Here is a 5,828-nt window from a genome sequence, read left to right on the forward strand (position 1 = left end):
CTGTTTTTTTTTCTTCTCTCTCTCTTTCTTTCTTTTTCTTTTTGCTTCTTCAAACTTGAAAATGAGACAAGCTTTTTTTTTTTTTTTGAATATCTGAAAATATGGATTCCGAATCAATTTCCAGCCATGTCAAACACTCTGCTGCAAAATTGTCATAGCGTCTCAGCGGGGGATCCTTCGTCTTCAGGAGGGAACGTTTGGCAACTTATCACGACGATTTCCACACATCCCAAAAACCCGAAAATAATGAGAGAATAATTACTTTTCCCTCTGATAACTCCTCATCGTCGCCCGTAGAAGACTTGTGCCTGTCTGCGCTTGTTTAATGATATCAAGCAGACACGTCTCCGCTCGGCGCGCCCATTGATATTTTCACAGTGTTGGTGGGAAAGCAGTGAGAAGTCTTTTAATATGTTTTATCAGAATGACAAGTTACAGTGTGCCAGTCTTGAAGTGACTCTACAGGAGGTGCTGGATATGTCCTGACTGTCTGTTTATATTATGAGAAGCAAATTTGTGGGAAAAAACTACAATAATTACTAGTGTAAACACTAAGACATGGACATTGCTGTTATTTTAATTCCTCTTATTACTCTGCTACAGTTGTTCAGCCCCAGGGAACAAACCCACTTCCATTGCTGGTGTTATTTAATGCATTTTTCATCACAATTTCTTCATCATCGAATCCACGGCTGTAAATGCTGTGTGTGTGTATGTGTCTGTGTGAAATTTCATTGTCGTCGCAACATGTGGTTGTCTATTTAAGTATTCCAGTAAATAAAATAAAAAGGAAGAACAGTATAAACCCTAATACAATCAGACCTCCTATAGAGAACAGTGGAGTGCCTCGCTGCATTAAAGTGCACTGGTGGCAAAGTCTGTTTGTCAGGGAATAAGTGGAGCTGCTTTATTTGTTCAAGAATAATTTTGACTTTTACAGAGTCACCATTGTTTTCAGTCTAAACAAAGACAAAGGAGAAATTAATGACTGCATGTTTGGAAATGTTTTGTCAGTTAACAACCAAACACACTTTTCTCGTATGACACTGCTCTGCTCCAATAAAAAGCATGAATGAATAAATAGCTCATCCACCTCTGAGTATGTGTAAAGCTATGGGGTGGTGAATGTGAAGTTTTATTGCTGATATAGTTTTTAGCTCACTTTTCCAATATTAAACATTTATATTTATGTTTTATGTATAGACATTTAGAACAACTGCATATAACATGTTTTATTTTTTTCTACATGAATTTATGTCCATAATGATAGGAAAAAAGTCACTCACAATATATCAACACTAAAACTGTAACTGAAATCTGACATTCGACACCCCATATAAAACAGTGGACATTAAAGGTCCGGTGTGTAATAATTGGCAGAGTTTATTGGCAAAATCTGAATATACTACCCATGAATATACTGTATTTGTGTGTGTGTATAATCGCTACATTTTTTGTAGCCTTCTAATTATTCTTTTATATACAGTAGCAAGTGTCTTGCGCCGCCATGTTTGTACGGCAGCCCGAACGGAAAATCAGGCCATCCAGAGAGCACGTAGGGCCAGTTTCGTGTTCATAAATAAACCAATGAAGAAGAAGGAGGAGGAAACAGCAGACATATCGTAAACTGGTTTAGATCTTCACCTCATCGCTCCATGCTCCTGAAATACTCAGTCGTCCCAGTTGTGGTAAACAAGTTTTTTTGTCCTCGGGGGCCACCGTCTTTTTTCCGACGGGAGGGGTGAGCGATGCAATCTAGAATCTGACTGCTAGATATCACAGTTTTTCACCCAATTTACACACTGCACCTTTGATTAACGCTTCTGTAAATGTGCCAGTATTAGCTAAGTAGCAAATGTGCAACTGCAGTCCCTGGGCAAGATGGAACAAAACAACATAACATACATTACAGACTGTATACATATTACTTTTTTCAAGTGTAAAAGAAGTGTCAACAATCACTGGCAGTTCCGTATGAATGAAACCCCATATTAACACAGGACAGTTAGTTCCGACCTGCCAGCAGCTGTTGCCTCTCTGTGTGGACATGCTCTCCCTGTGTTTGCATGGCTTTCCTCCAGGTGCTCCGGTTCCCAAAGACCTGCAGGTTATGGTTACCTGCCCAGGATCTGTCCTGCCTCTTGTCCAATGTCAGCAACCCCTCCTGCACCCAAAACCCTGGAGGATCAGTGGCTAAAGCCTCTAAGTGGATTCGTATATCTTGTTTGTATCTGGTTTCACAAACCCCCTCCAGAAGGTGCATGACGGCCAAAAGCAGCTCTTTGCGCTCTTCGGAACTGCAGGCATGACATTGGGTTTAGCACTTTGGAATAATGAACACTCGCCAAGTCGGAAAAAAAAGGACATTTTCCCTGTCCTTTTTCTTTCTGCAGACATTGTGGAGAACAACAATGTGTCTCATTGAAGTCCTCGGCTCCGTAGCAGCTCTGTCCTCTGGGCTCGCAGACAGCACACGGCCTATGACTCATTTATTGTTTGTTTAAGTCTTTTAATTAGATTTGTGGGCAATAAATGAAACTTGGAACAGCACCAGAGAGAAAGAGTTCACACACCACCCACTATGTGTGTGTGTGTGTGTGTGTGTGTGTGAGCTTTCATCACGCCCAGGATATAGTCTCTCTGTGTGTGCGCGGTGTGTTTGTTGTGTAAACCCCGGTTATATCACCTGTCACTCATCGGTTAGACAACCATGTTTTTGCTGACAGAAATATTTTGAAAGCACGTCAAGCAGCTAAGACTCACAGTTACCTGGCCGTCAGTCTGTTGTCAGACTGAAGAACCACCGCCGGGGCAGAGCTGCTCTCAACCGCCACAGGAGGCAGATCCTGGACCTGCTGTGTGCTCCGGTTAAAAAAAAAAAAAAAAAAAGTTGCGAAGATTCAGCCTCGCATCATCACGTTTTACACGTTTCGCATTCATAATTTGTGTTCTATTCTGTTTACTAGTGTGTGTCTGTTGCACAATTATAACAAAACAATTTCCCTTGCGGAGACCATTAGAGTTATTCTGATGCTGATTGTTGCAGCTTTCATTTAGAAGCTCTATAAAAAGAAAAAAAGAATGAAAGAGGAAACAAGCCAAAAATAAACAGAGAAAACATGAATAGCGGAATAATAAGAACAACTAGGCGCAGGGGTAAATAAGAAAAAAAAACAGTGTAGAAGCAAAATTGAATCAGTTTACAGAAGAAAAAACAAGTGCTTTTAATTGAAATCTGAAAAACGAGATGAAAACATGTAATGTGGAATATGTAATGTTTCTTTATGACAGTCAAACACATGTTGTGTGTGTAAGAGTCCAAAGTGTTGATGTCATTACACTGCTACACTTTTTGATGAGGGCCATTGAAGCCATTTCCTTGATACCCATCACTGACTCATCGATCGCCCCTTGGCTGCGATACATTTTTTCCACTGTTTCACTAAACACGGGCGTTTGATAGCGCCGTGGACAGAGAAATGGCCGCGCACTTCAGCTTTCATATTCTTGCTCAAATATTTGCCTATTTTTTCCGCCCGCCAAGAGATTTCCTGCGAGCCACGGCCCAGAGCAAACCTTTTGACATTTGCCAGGTTTGCCAGATGGACTGTGGATGTGCAGCATTAGCTTCTCTCGCGCGCGTGTGTGTGTGTGTGTGTGTGTGTGTGTGTGTAGGGGGGGTGTTGGTGTCCAGCCTTGCATGCATACATAAATCACATTAACAATATATTATTAGGGGATGTGGTTATCAAAAACCTCAGGACTAAATTGAACATCATCAGTGACATTTAACCTGTGATGATGCCCATGTGTTTATGTGTCTGTTGGGTTGCAGAGGCATCTAACATTTATTAGATAATAGATAATGAAAAAAAAAGCGTCTATCCTCTGCATTACAGAGGAGTTAAGGGTCGATACTCTCCCACACTTTTCTCGTTGGATGCTTTCTGTTAATCTCGCTTTATTACTCGGAGGCCCGAACTGTCAGTCACAGAGGAGGACGATGAGATTCACACCTGGACGGGTCGATCCTGAACCAGAGAGCAGCAGCTGGGCTCCAGCCCACGGGTCGTTTGTGCAGCAGGTTGCTGTGACCCGTGGTTACCTTATCTGTAAATAAAGATGGACGTCAACCACGGGGTCTCCGAGGACCAAGATGGCGGTGTGTGGACAAGCGTCTCTCCGGATACAGGAAGCTTTGTCTCAGGAGAGCAGGTGTGGATGCCTGGCCTCTGGGGGGCGCCACAGGAGTCTCCGGACCAAAACCTCTAAGTTCAGGAACAGTTTTTTTCCCTCCCATCAGCCGTCTCCCTGCTGAACTGAATCGTCCACACTGTCTGAACTGTTTTACATAGGCTACTCAAATGCATTTCCATCCAGTGCATTGCACTATTAAAGGGATAGTTCACCCAAAATTGAAATTTCACTCATTATCTACTCACCCTCATGTCGACTAAGGGCTGGGAGAAGTTTCAGAGTCCTCCGTGGCTTCTCTGAGTTACAGGGGGTCTCGGCGTAGCAGTGCATGTCCATATAACGGTTGCAAATGGATACCAACTGTCTTCGTAACAAAAAGAAACACCAAAAAACATCCAAATACCTCCATGCTGCTCGTATGTAATGTCCGTCTTGTATTGAAGCCCCGAAATGCAAAATTGTCCCGAAAATAATCAAATAAGTCTATATTTCAAGCTTGTTTTTTAGCGGAAGCTTCTCGTCGTCAAATTTGGACGAACTGGGAAGAGGACAGACCCTGGTTTGTCCAAATTTGACGAACCAGGACGAGGAGCTTCCGCTACAAACAAGCTTGAAAAATAGACTTATTTAATTTTTTTTCTGGACAATTTCGCATTTCGGGGCTTCAATACAAGACGGACATTACATACGAGCAGCATGGAGGTATTTGGATGTTTTTTGGTGTGTCTTTTTGTGACAAATACAGTTGGTATCCATTTGCAACCGGACATGCACTGCTACGCCGAGACCCCCCGTAACTCAGAGAAGCCACGGAGGACTCTGAAACTTCTCCCAGCCCTTAGTCCACATGAGGGTGAGTAGATAATGAGTGAAATTTCAATTTTGGGTGAACTATCCCTTAAAGTATTCTCGTCTTATCTGCTTAACCTTCAAATTTCTGCACACATCTGTATAAACTGTAAATACTTCATATCTATATACAGTATCATCCCATACACTTCTGCATATTTATATGTTTATATCATGTCACCTTACTGCTTTTGCACTTCTGCTGAAATGCAATCTGCATTACGTGACTGTTTCGTTGTACTTGGGACATGTGCAGTGACAGTAATGGTGAGTCTAATCTAATCTGAGGAGCGGGTTCTTCTGAATTCTGCCATCGCCATCTTGAACTTTCAGGCGTCTCCAAAGGTGGATGAAGAGGAGGAGCCAAGGCATCGGTGCATACCATCACCTCACCCGTCACTCACAGTGGTCAGACCCTCACTTATGCAGGACGTTAACTCGAATAAAAGAAAGGAGGGAATTAGCTGCAGAAAGTAAAACAGCTCTGTGCACTGGGCTGTAAACAGGTTTATTCCTGCTGTGAAGTCAGATGAGCGTCTCCTCTGGATCCAGCCTCAGGCGTCCGTCCGTTCCAAGAAGCTGAAGATCGTAAGATTACAAGTCACATCTGAAATTCCCTCACCGTTTTGTCCTGAAATTGTTCTTTACCTGGCTCATGAATTCTTCATCAGACTCGTTCTTTGGACTATGAATACAGGCTGGTCACATTAAAGTCGGATGATTAGTTTTTTTTTTCTCTTTCTCTTACATCACAGAAGCAGCTCTCTCCCCAGACAGTCACA

The sequence above is a fragment of the Trachurus japonicus genome, chromosome 4, assembly GCF_045865225.1.
Source record: "Trachurus japonicus isolate A0001 chromosome 4, Traja_1.0".
Lineage (NCBI taxonomy): Eukaryota > Metazoa > Chordata > Actinopteri > Carangiformes > Carangidae > Trachurus > Trachurus japonicus.